Genomic DNA, 13,234 nt, shown 5'->3' with positions numbered 1-13,234 from the left:
TGCAAGTTAGAGCAGACTTTATTTTTTCAGTTCAGTCACTCAGTTGTGTCTGATTCTTTGCGACCCCATGAACTGCAGCACGCCAAGCCTCCCTGTCCATCACCAACTCTGGGAGTCCACCAAAACTCATGTCCATTGAGTCAGTGATGCCATCCAACCATCTCATCCTCTGTCGTCTCCTTCTCCTTCTGCCCTCAATCTTTCCCAGCATCAGGATCTTTTCCAATGAGTCAGCTCTTCGCATCAGGTGGCCAAAGTATTGGAGTTTCAGCTTCAACCTCAGTCCTTCCAATGAACACCCAGGACTGATCTCCTTTAGGATGGACTGGTTGGATCTCCTTGCAGTCCAAGGGACTCTCAAGAGTCTTCTCCAACACCACAGTCCAAAAGCATCAATTCTTCAGTGCTCAGCTTTCTTTATAGTTCAACTCTCAAATCCATACATGACTACTGGAAAAACCATAGCCTTGACCAGATGGACCTTTGTTGACAAAGTAATGTCTCTGCTTTTTAATATGCTGTCTAGGTTGGTCATAACTTTCCTTCCAAGGAGCAAGTGTCTCTTAATTTCATGGCTGCAATCACCATCTGCAATGATTTTGGAGGCCAGAAAAATAAACTCAGCCACTGTTTCCACTGTTTCCCCATCTATTTGCCATGAAGTGATGGGACTGGATGCCATGATCTTCGTTTTCTGAATGTTGAGCTTAAGCCAACTTTTCTCTCTCCTGTTTCACTTTCGTCAAGAGGCTCTTTGGTCCTTCCTCACTTTCTGCCGTAAGGGTGGAGTCAGCTGCATGGCTGAGGTCTCATGTACTTAAGCAAGTCATGCACAAGTGTCAGCTCGTAATTATGATAAATGAACTCAAATTAAATTACCTCTTTTATTTATGGTGCATATAAAACATCCCTAACAGCCTTTTAAACTGAACTTTGTTTGACAAAAATTTAAATTAATGAGAAGGTAGACAGGCAATCATTAAAGCTTGTGCTTCCTCCAGCCCAGCGTTTCTCATGATGTACTCGGCATATAAGTTAAGTAAGCAGGGTGACAATATACAGCCTTGACGTATTCCTTTTCCTATTTGGAACAAGTCTGTTTTTCCATGTCCAGTTCTAACTGTTGCTTCCTGACCTGCATACGGGTTTCTCAAGAGGCAGCTCCAAAATCACTGCAGATGGTGACTCCAGCCATGAAATTAAAAGATGGTTGCTCCTTGGAAGAAAAGCTATGACCAACCTAGACAGCATATTAAAAAGCAGAGCCATTACTTGGCCAACAAAGGTCCATCTAGTCAAAGCTATGGTTTTTCCAGTAGTCTTGTACGAATATGAGAGTTGGACCATAAAGAAAGCTGAGCACTGAAGAATTGATGCTTCTGAACTGTGGTGTTGGAGAAGACTCTTGAGAGTCCCTTGGACTGCAAAGAGATCCAGCCAAATAAATAAACAAATATTAAAAAAGAAAGAAAGAAAGAGTTCCAGCATGGAGTCAGAACGGGCTTCTCCCTGCAACAATTCTACGCGCTCCAGCTGCCGAGCAGGACGACTGCCTCGTCTCTTGATTACACACACCACCAATCCTGCTCACCTCCTTCACACAGACTTTGTCTGACCGTCAGCTCGTGCCCCTAGTAACATGACTGCCCCCCAAAACACACCGAGATTGTATCATTAAAAAACAGACAACAGCAACAAAAACATATGCATCTCTCAGATTTTTGACACACTGTAGAATTCCACGGAGATACCGTTAGAGACGCTGGAAATTTCAGATCTGGTTTATTGGGTGTTACTGTTGTTCAGTCGCCAAGTCGTGTCCGACTCTTTGCGACCCCATGGACTGCAGCCCGCCAGGCTCCTCTGTCCACGGGAATCTCCAGGCAAGAATACTGGAGTGGGTTGCCAGGCCCTCCTCCAGGAGATCTTCCTGACCCAGGGATAGAACCCAAGCCTCTTATGTCTCCTGCATTCGCAAGTGGGTTCTTTCCCGCTAGCGCCACCTGGGAAGCCCATCCTATCCCCTCCCCTTCCCCAAAGTAGCTGGAATATTCCCTCTGCTCATTAGCCTAAGGAATTACCCACCCCTAGTAAAAGCTAACCCCATATCCCAGAGCTGTTCTCACCTTCTGAAATGGCCCACACTCTCTCTGTGGAGTGTTTCCCTCTACATAAATCCACTTCTTACCTATCACTTTGTCTTTCACTGGATTCTTTCTGCGATGAGACATCGAGAACTTGAACTTCATTAAGTACTAAGGCCAGGTGTATGACCTCAGTTAAAAGACCATGTTCAAGTTCAAGTCCCAGTCAGGATTACACGGTTTCAGGACACCTAATACTTGCTACCTGTTCCCTTTCCTTCCTATTCTCACAATAAAATGTTTTCCATGCTGTTTAGGGAAATGTATGCCATACTCTAAAAGCCTCCTCTATCATCACCCCCAAGGAGTCCTTAAAATGACGTCACAACATCACGGGGCTGGTTGTATTATTCACAGCTATTTGTTTTCCATTCTTCTGATGCTCTGACATCTTGGGGCCCTGTTGACATTGAAGAGACTACCCCTGCCACGGTAGCCAGCTCCTGTGCTGAGTTGCTTCAGTCGTGTCCGACTCTTTGCAACCCCAGGCTGTAGCCCACCAGGCTCCTCTGTCCATGGAATTCTCCAGGCAGGAATACTGGAGCGGGTTGCCATGCCGTCCTCCAGGGGATCTTCCCAACCTAGGGATTGAACCAGCATCTCTCACGTCTCCTCATTAGCAGATGAGTTCTTTACCACTAGCGCTTCCTGGAAAGCCAGTTCCTGGAGATAATAAACTGGGCAAGGATGAGGGGCAACAGAAATCACTACATCCATACAGTTCAGTTCAGTCACTCCGTCGTGTCTGACTCTCTGCGACCCCATGGACTGCAGCCCGCCAGGCCTCTCCGTCCATCACCAACTCCCGGAGCCTACCCAGACTCATGTCATCTGTCAGTATCCTATCTTTTTGCCTTTCCACACTGTTCATGGGGTTTTCAAGGCAAGAATACTAAAGTGGTTTGCCATTCCCTTCTCCAGTGGACCACATTCTATCAGACCTCTCCACCATGACCCGTCCATCTTGGGTGGCCCCACACGGCATGGCCTAGTTTTATTGAGTTAGACAAGGCTGTGGAGCAGGAGGGTTCGATCCCAGGTCGGGTACTAGGATCCCACACTTCTCGGGACTACTCAGCCCACAAGCCACAATGACCGAGCCTGCGCCGCAACTAGAGAGAAGCCCCCAGACCACAAGGAAAGATCTTGCAAACCGCCACGAAGATCCCGAATGCCGTAACTAGACCCAATGCAGCCAACAATAAGATTGAAAAAAAAAGAACTGTGGTCTAGTTCATAGTTTCCCACGGGGACAGGTGCTAACAGTTCTAGAACCACTCTAGAGGTATCCCGGAACTGAACAGGTAAGAAAATAAGCGGCCGATGGTGAGAGCCAGGTTTCTTGCTGTTGGGGAGGGAGGTTGAGATAAACAAGGGCAAGAGGCTGAAACATTCCGTGCAGTAACTGATTCTGATCAGGCTAAACTTACGTTTAGCTTAACATAGACACAAATAGATCGGCTTGCTTTGTTAGCTGAGAACACCTAGTATTAACAAGGACACGGCGGTAACTACGATCACAGTTGATTTTGATTTCTAATATCCTTCTTCAGTAAAATAATTGGTGCTCTTTGGAGAAATGGCAGATGGTAAGACTAGGGTGCGGACAAGGTAATGGCACCCCACTCCAGTGCTCTTGCCTGGAGGGAGGAGGAGCCATGGATGGAGGAGCCTGGTGGGCTGCAGTCCATGGGGTCGCTGAGGGTCGGACACAACTGAGCGACTTCCCTTTCACTTTTCACTTTCCTGCATTGGAGAAGGAAATGGCAACCCACTCCAGTGTTCTTGCCTGGAGAATCCCAGGGACAGCGGAGCCTGGTGGGCTGCCTTCTCTGGGGTCGCACAGAGTCAGACACAACTGACGCGACTTAGCAGCAGCAGCAGCAGCAGCAGCAGCAGCAAGACTAGGGTAAGAGCTATACAAGATGAACCGGGAGCATCCTGAAGTTACAGAAAGTAAGGAAGTGCTCAAAACAGACACATACAGACCACAGCGATGGGGCATGACAGAGAACCAGGAGCCAACTGCAAGAGTTCCCAATGGCCAAAGTGCTGACAATTTGAGCAACAAAATAAAGTAGCATTGAATATTAGAGAAATGCAAAAATGCAAATCAAAACTACAATGAGGTATCACCTCACACTGTTCAGAACGGCCATCATCAGAAATTCCACAAATAACAAATGCTGGAGAGGGCGTGGAGGAAAGGGAGCCCCCTACACTGTTAGTGGGAATGCAAATTGGTGCAGCCACTGTGGAAAACAGTGTGGAAGCTCCTTAAAAAATTAAACTTGGAGTTACCATATGACCCAGCAATCCCACTCCGGGCCATAGATCCAGAAAAGATGAAAATTCTAATTGCACCCGAGTATTCACAGCATCACTGTTTACAGTTGCCGGGACATGGGGGCAAGCTAACTGTCCATTGATGGACGAGTGGATAAAGGTGTGGCGTACACGAATATACACACAATGGAGCATTACTCTGTCATAAAACAGAAAAAAAACAGTGCCATTTGCAGCAACGTGCATGGACCGAGAGATGATCACACTAAGTGAAGTCAGAGAAAGACAAACTACAGATGGTACCACTTACACGTGGAATCTAAAATATGAGATAAATGGACTTATTTACAAAACAGAAACAGACCCAGAGACATAGAAAATAAACTTATGGTTACCAAAGGGGGAAGCCAGTGAGGGAGAGAGAAGTTTGGGATTAGCAGACACAAACTACTATACATAAAGCAAGGAATAATGTCCTATTGCACAGCACCGGGCACCTTATTCAATATCCTGTAATAAACTATTACGGAAGAGAATCTTAAAAAAGAATATATATACATTCTTTTTCACTGTGCTATACACCAGAAACTAATAAACCTTGTAAATCAACTATACTTCAGAAGAAGAAAGAAAAACAAAATGGCATTGGATTATAGCCCACAGCATTACAAAAATATCCACGCATCCATATTGATATGAATAAATGATTAAGGAAGCAACTAAATAGAGGAGAAGAGACAAAGCTCCCATGGGGAAGAATTCCAAGGAGTTTAGAATTCCTTGAGGATGCCCCACCGTCAGGGACCCCGCACTCCTCAAGTGTCGGCTGTTCCATGACTCCCTTCCAGAGAGGACAGTATGGAGAGGAGGGGAAGAGTCACTTCACAGAGGAGACACCCGACAGACACACCCCAGCCATATGATCAAGGTCAAATCAGCAGCGATGACCCTCGCTGGTTATATGTGCCCTTGACGTGAGGAAATGACATTTCACCTCTGTGGTGTTCCTCCCAAACCTATAACTCGAGTCTAATCATGAGAAAAATGTCGGATAAACCCCAACTGAGAAATATGATATGAATACAAAATGCCTGACTTTATTTAAAACTGCCGAGGGGACTTGCCTGGTGGTCCAGTAGTTAAGACTTTGCCTTCCGATGCAAAAGGCGCAGGTTCAATCCCTGGTTGGAGAGGTAAGAGATCACATGCCCCACAGCCAAAAAATCAAACATAAAACTGAAACAATATTGTGACAATTTCAATAAAGACTTTAAAAATGGTCCACATTAAAAAAAATTGCCGAGACCATCAAAAACAAGGAAAATCTAAGAAACTGTCACGGCCAAGAGGAGCCCGAAGAGACACAACAGCTGAACATAACGTGGTGTCCTGGGAGGAGTTCTGGAACAGAAAAATGACATCGGGGGACTTCCCTGGTGGTCCAGCGGCTAAGACTCCAGGCTCCCAATGCAGGGGGGGGCCTGGTTCCATCCCTGGTCAGGGAACTAGATCCCAGATGCAGCAACTAAGACCCAGTGCAGCCAAATAAATAAATTTTTTTTAATGACATCAGGGAAAAATAGAGGAAATCCGCATAAGGTATGCATTCTGCTGCTGCTGCTAAGTCGCGTCAGTCGTGTCCAACTCTGTGCGACCCCATAGACGGCAGCCCACCAGGCTCCCCCGTCCCTGGGATTCTCCAGGCAAGAACACTGGAGTGGGTTGCCATTTCCTTCTTCAATGCAGGAAAGTGAAAAGTGAAAGTGAAGTCGCTCAGTTGTGTCTGACCCTCAGCGACCCCATGGACTGCAGCCTACTAGGCTCCTCCATCCATGGGATTTTCCAGGCAAGAGTACTGGAGTGGGGTGCCATTGCCTTCTCCAAGGTATGCATTCTAGTTAGTAATTAAATTTCGCTGTGTGCTCACTAATCGTAACGAATCTACCACATTAATGTGCATGACTACAGGAGAACTCTCTGGGCTCTCCTCCCAGTAACTGTAAATCTAAAACTGTTCTAAAATTTTTTAAGTTTATTTGGAAGAAAATACACAAAGGCACACAGACTATATGTTTCCACTGACGTGACGTTCGATAGGCAAAACTGAGCTTCCCAGGTGGTCCAGTGATTAAGACTCCACCTGCCAATGAAGCAGACACGGGTTTGAACCCTGATCTGGGAAGATGCTGTGGGGCAACTAAGCCCATGTGCCAGAACCATTGAGCCTGAGGGCCCTCGAGCCCATGCTCCCCAACAAGAGGAGCTCCGGAAACGAGAAGCTCATGCACCACAATGAAGAGCAGCCCCCATTCGCCGCAACTAGAGAAAAGCCTGTGCACCGCAGCAGACCCAGCACAGCCAAAAACAAATAAATTAAATCATACACTTAAAAAAAAGAATATGCAAAAACAATCAGTGGGGTTGGTGGTCAGAATAGCGGCTTCCTTTGGGGGTGCTAAGAAGCCCAGTGGAGGCCGGAAGTGAGTGGTCAGCATTTGGACCAGGTGGGGGTTACACAGGTGTAGACGAATGTGAAAATTCCTGGAGCTGTACTCCGAAAATGTTTGCATTTAATATATGTCACATTTGAGTTAAAAAGTGAACATAAGAGGAAATAGTTACAACAGAAAAGCCAGACATCACCATCTAAACATCACCATCAAGAAATTTCTGAACACTCACGATGAAGAGAAAAATGCCAAAAGCGTCCAAGAAGAGACAGAAAAGATAACTGCCTGTAAAAGAACCCGAGTCAGCCTGGCCACAGACTGCTCAGCAATGCTGTGCAGAGGAAGTCCTGGAGCGGCTGTCGTGCCCACCCCTTCGGGCCTCTCCCACCTCGGGGCACCCCTCACCCACCCAGTGTTCTCAGACCAGGCCACCTCTGCCCACACAGCTAAGTCTGAGCCCCTCCTCCGGCCACCCCACAATGCCCGCCCCACAATACCCGCCCCCAGCCATATCCTGCTCCCCCCATCCCTCACCTTACGTGCCTTCCCCATATCTCTCTCCAAACCCCTCATGCCAAGCTCAAGCATCACCTCCTCCAGTACCGGGGTCCAGCCTCGGTGGATCCAGGGAATTCGAAGGTGGAGACGGTGTCGGCGTCTTTGGAAAAATACATATTTAATTACAGATATAGAGAGATTAGAAACGGATAGTGTAGTAAGAGATAGTGTAGTGGAGAAAAGGAGGCTGAATCCAGATGGGAATTCAGCCAGAGAAACGGGAGCAAGAAAGAAGCGACATGGTGGAATCAGTCTTTCCGGAAACTGATCCGATTTCTTTATTTTGGGGTTTGCTTATATACATTTTGTTACACATAGGGATGAATAGAGTCACGTGGGGGTCTTAGGGATATTACATCATCTTCTGGCCATGAGTGAGACCTGCTGACATTCTATGGTCCTTTCTTTCTGATAACCAAAAACCTTATTTCCTCCAAGGGTGTTTTTTCTTAAACCAGGCACCACCCTCCAGATAAAGTTGCATTCCTATAGGGTGAGGGTGTAGTGAGTTACAATCAAGAAAGGAATTTATTTAACTCAAGGTTAACAGGATTAATCTTAAAGGTTAATACTTATTTCTCCTATATGTTAGTTATATTCATTATACGGGCAGGGAATATGGAGATTTAGCAGCAAACATCAGCCCAACAAATGAAAATCCTTTTACCAATGCTCCCCTTAAGATCTATTTAGTCTTAAGATAGCGATAAAGTTACATGTTTACATAACAAAGACACAGTGATTTATAACAAAGCACAGTGATCTATTACAAAAGAGAAAATCCATTAACTCAAAAAGTCTAGTATTGCTAACATCAAAAACTACTATATTTCCTTTTCTATATTCCAAATACATTGATTAATATATTCCCAGGTGCCTAAGGATATGGAGGCCTGGTGGCAATCATTGACTCAATGAGAAGAAAAAGCCCTATGCTAATTAAGACTCTCAAAATACTCCAAAACTCTCTGTGCTGTTTATGGTTAAGAGGTAGTAAACAATCATGTGGCAGGAGTATGGATAATCCTGTCACACCAGCTAGTCTGCCAGCAGAGAGGTTTGATCCTTGTCCCACCCAGGGCAGGGAATTAGCAGCAATTATTGACACAACAAATGAAAAACCCTTCACCAATATAATTTCTAACCAACCCACTATCCTGATAATTTCTAACTCCCAAAAGAATTTGCCTTTAGTAAGTCTAAAACATCTCATGCCTCTCAGATTGGGAGGCTGTAGACAATCACATGTGGCCGGAGGAACCTATACAGGCGGGCTAGATAACCTTCAGAGGAGTCCGTAAGCTGAAACACTCTTGTCACGCCCAGGAATGTTTATTGCCTTGGAGCTGCACGTTTACTCCTTCTCCGAGAGAAACGGTTATGGGGGAGAACATAAAACAGACTCTGGTTTGGGGGTAGATGCTCGGGAACAGGGGGTTTCCTGAGGCTTGATCACGCCTTTGCCTTTGCCAAGCCTCCTTCCTCATGACCTTTGCCATGGGCGGAGTTCCTCACGCTGGCCCCCAACACTCCAGAAGCTGCTGGATCTGTGAGCCTGAGCTGGAGGCTCACCTCTCTTGCACTCTCCTCCCGCAGCAGTGGTCAGGATAGAGTAGAAAAGAACTTTGTATCCGATTACAAGTTAACTGGGTCTTCTCAGGCTAAAGGCCCAGAACCCGCCTGCCAAGGCAGGAGATCTAAGAGGTGCAGTTTCAACCCCTGGGTCAGGAAGATCCCCTGGAGGAGAAATTAGCAACCCACCCCAGTATTCTTGTCGGGAAAATCCCATGGACAGAGGAGCCTGGTGGGTTACAGTCCATAGGGTCACAAAGAGTCGGGCACGACTGAACTGACATCACGCACACGTGCACAAGTTAACCACAAAAGGGATGATACCTGTCAGCTTAAATGATACACGACGGCCCGTCTCTAGGAACCCTGCTTCCCAGGTAATGCGAGTTAAGCTAAAAGACTTTTGCTCAGCTCACAGGAAACCTCCTGATTAGGCCCACCAGTGAATGGCTGCAGGAAGGAAGAAAGTAACGCGTCCCCTCCAGCGTCTGGCGGAAACCAGGGCTTTACCCCTCCCATTTCAGTATTAGAGAAGCCTGAAGGGACCTTCCTGGTGGTCCAGTGGTTAAGAATCCACCTTGCAATGCATGGGACGTGGGCTTGATCCCTGGTCAGGGAACTAAGACTGCACGGGACGCGGAACAACTGAGCGCTTGTGCCTGAACTAGAGAGTCCATGGGCCTTAATGACAGATCTGTAGGACGCAACGAGAATCCCATATGCTGCACCTAAGACCCAACACAGCCAGAAAATAAAAAAGAAGGAAAAGAAGCCTGAACTCTAGCTCAGGGAAGATGGCTCTCTGGGACACAAATCCACCACCTTCTCGGTGTGCTGGCTGTCCAAAATAATTGCTATTCTTTGTCCCAACAGCTCATCTCCCATTTATTGGCCTGTCCTGCAGCAAGGAGTAAGACTCAGCAACAGTGACCTTTGGGATCTCTGTCTTTTCCGCTCTGCGCAAGGGGTGGCACAGCCTCTGGACACAGGCAGACCCAGCTGGGGTGGCAGCTCTGCCTCTCACCTGCCGGGTGACCTGGGACAAGCCTCACCTTCCAGCCTCGGTTTCCCCATCTGTAAAGTGGGGATAGCTACTCCATGGCTATAGGTGGGAACCTGTGTGGGAAGCACCCAAGACCTCACCTGGCACATCGTAGACACTCCGTGGGCAGCACCCGTCAGCTGGGAGAGCCAGGCTGCTCAAGAAACTGGCAGAAGCCTCCTCCTGGGGCCCTCGGCATTCTGGGCAGGGAGCCAGGCCGCAGGGACTCCTGTAGAGATTTAATTTATGACACCTTCCTGATTCGGTGGCTTCAGACACATGCGGCTGAAGGATAAAAATAAAATCCACTGGAGACGTCTGCCCTGATTCCAACCACACACAAACCAGCCCTAACAGACACACAAAGGAGCCCTATCAGGGTGGACAGATGCTTGGGACTTGGGAGGGAGTGCCAGTCCCTCGGGCCTGAGTCAACTCAGAACCAGAAGTCAGACTCTGCCCCAGGCCACGGCGGCGCCTCCCAGGAGCTGATAACAAACACCTTGCCACCTCGGGACAGCGGAGGAAATGGGCTTGGTGCAGCAGAGACATGAGCTCTGGCCCACGCCTGCACGGCTTGTGTACGCTCCACGGGGATGAGGCTTCTATTCGAAGCTCTGGAAGGTTCTTGGTCTCCAGGGCCGGATCCTCAGCCCAGGCTCAGGTGTGACAGGTTGGCAGCCAGGCGCAGGGGCAGCCCAGGGAGTCCTCTCCTGTCTCCATCCACACCTGTCTGTGTGTTCTGTTTGGGTTTCTCTGCAGGGCTCACCTGCTCTCAGAGCTGACAGCCTGCAGAGATGCCTTCTGAAGAGAAGAGAGAAGAGAAGAGAATTCGCTCAGTCATGTCCGACTCTTTGTGACCCCATGGACTGTAGCCCACCAGGCTCCTCGGTCTATGGGATTTTCCAGGCATGAATACTGGAGTGGGTTGCCATTTCCTTCTCCAGGGTGTCTTCCCGACCCAGGGATCGAACCCATGTCTCCCACATTGTAGGCAGACGCTTTACCGTCCAAGCTGCAAGGGAAGCTGGTAGCTCTGAAGCTCAGATCTTATTCAGGGCCTGAGGCCTCTAAATGCCTTTGAAAAGGAGAGAAGAGGGCAGGGCCCAGCCTCTGAAACAATGACAGAGCCCTTGATGACAGGACATAAACTGGTTAGAGCCAACTGGGTCCAAGATGGTGGAAGATTCAACTTCCAGAGGACCTTGAGCCTCCTTATACGATTATTGTGGCTCTTATCTACACGCAATGGCCAGGGGCGTCATGACGGTCCAGAGGCCGGGCATAAAAGGCCAAAAAGTGAGCAGAGGCCCAGTTCCTAAAAGTCTCTGCCCCCTTCCCAAAATAGTTGGAATAAACCTCCCACTCACTGCTGTTGTTTAGTCACTCAGTCGTGTCCGACTCTAGCGACCCCACGGCCTGTAGCCCACCAAGCTCCTCTGTCCATGAGATTTCCTAGACAAGGACACTGGAGTGGGTTGCCATCTCCTTCTCCAGGGGGTCTTCCCGACCCAGGGATCAAACCCAGGTCTCTTGCATTGACAGGTGGATTCTTTACCACTGAGCTGCCTGGGAAGCCTCCCGCTATTTATCCAGCTTATAAAAAACTAACCACCCCACTTTCCGGGGCCTCTTGCCTTCTGAGATGGCCCACACTCCGTGGTTTGTGTTTCTCCCAAGGCCCATCTTGCTTTTTGAGACGGATCGCTTTCCGTCTATGGAATGTGTATCTCTCTAAATCCACTTATCACTTTGTCTCGCACTGAATTCTTTCCGTGACAAAACATAAAGAACCTGGGCTTCATTAAGTCCTGATACCAGGTATGCAATTTTAACTAAAGGACAGTGGGCTCAAGCCCCTAACTGGGCTTTGGCTGGATGCAAACTCCAAGATGAGCCATGCGGTCCACTGCCAGCGCCACCCAACAGGAACACCTTCCGAGTTGGGCCTGCAGCTGGGGGTCGCGATGCTTCCCCCCAACAACACACCCACCCACAGACTGCAGAAGTCAGTGTCAACCAGTCAGGCCCCCATGGGCTCTGCTGAGGCTAGGACCACCCCCACTGGGGTAGAGTGGCTTTGAAGAGAACTCTCTAGCATTCAACAGAGTGGGGGTAACGGTGGAATTGGAGGCAGAGTGGCTGGGCCCCCATGCACACAGGTAGACCCAAAATCCTGAGTGTGGGAGAGCACTCTCCTTAGGGGTTTCTCCAAGGGCCTATCTGCAGCTCAACATGGTTGGTTTTCAGAGGCCAATCAATGTTTGTGGCCCACACAAATCCAAAGAGTCCCCAAGGCCTCAGACATGTCCCTAAAAACGGTCAAGGCCTACAGGCCAACCATTGGTCTCTGACATTGCCCTCACTCCCAGGACATCCTCCTGAATCTGAACCCCATGCCCACACCCAGGGCACCCCATCACCACCACCCAAACAGCCCCGGCAATGTGTCATCAGCTGTGAAGAGTTTAGACGTGGGCCACCTTGCACCTAGAAGCTGGCCTCACCCACAGCGTGGAAGATGGGCTGGAAACGTGAAATGCCTGTTGTCGGCGTGGCAGGAAGAGGACCGGAAAAGGAGGCGAGGTTTCTTATGCAAAACCTATAAAAATAAAACGTATTTAGATTCATCGCTAGAGACGTGTCTGCCTAAATACGCCCACACCAGAGAGTATTCTGATCAACCTCTCTACATGCTCCAAGAGTTCCCGTGTCGGCGTGTCCCTGCGTGTCCGGGTGAATGTGTGTCTCTGAGTGCATCTGGGAGCCTGGCATCTTGCTGGGGGTGTGTGTGTGTGTGTGTGTGTCTGTGTCTGTGTCCTTGCATAAGAGAATGCTCTGGAGAAGGGCTGGAAGGATGTTCTCCAAGAGCAGAGGGCTGGGATCACTTCCGGGAGGAGGGGCTGTGGTTCCAGGATTGTTATTTTAATGCTTCTGCCCTGAGTTTTACAAACCCAGATCAAGTGAAACAATAAAAAGTATCTATATGCCTTGAAGAAGGAAAGGGCAACCCATTCCAGGAAAATCAGTTGGACAGAGGAGCCTGGTTGGCTACAATCCTTGGGATCGCAGAATTGGACACAGCTTAGGGACTAAACAACAACATGTTATATATGAAAGTTGTTAAGAATAAATCCTTGTCAATGTATGGCAAAACCAATACAGAATTGTAAAGTAAAATA

General features: G+C 48.3%; 1 long non-coding RNA gene across 1 annotated transcript; it reads right to left on the bottom strand.

Annotated features, from left to right (window-relative positions):
- Positions 1–6,442: 6,442 nt before the first annotated feature.
- Positions 6,443–10,903, bottom strand: LOC120875200. Its single transcript, XR_005723862.1, has 3 exons — positions 10,154–10,903; positions 9,011–9,118; positions 6,443–6,570 (listed from the first exon to the last, which is right to left on the bottom strand). It is a non-coding gene; the product is annotated as an uncharacterized LOC120875200 (long non-coding RNA).
- Positions 10,904–13,234: the final 2,331 nt, after the last annotated feature.

This window comes from Oryx dammah, unplaced genomic scaffold, assembly GCF_014754425.2.
Source record: "Oryx dammah isolate SB20612 unplaced genomic scaffold, SCBI_Odam_1.1 HiC_scaffold_16, whole genome shotgun sequence".
Taxonomy (NCBI): Eukaryota; Metazoa; Chordata; class Mammalia; order Artiodactyla; family Bovidae; genus Oryx; species Oryx dammah.
The sequence above is the reverse complement of the archived record's forward strand: the minus strand, read 5'-3'. Positions and strand labels throughout refer to the sequence as shown.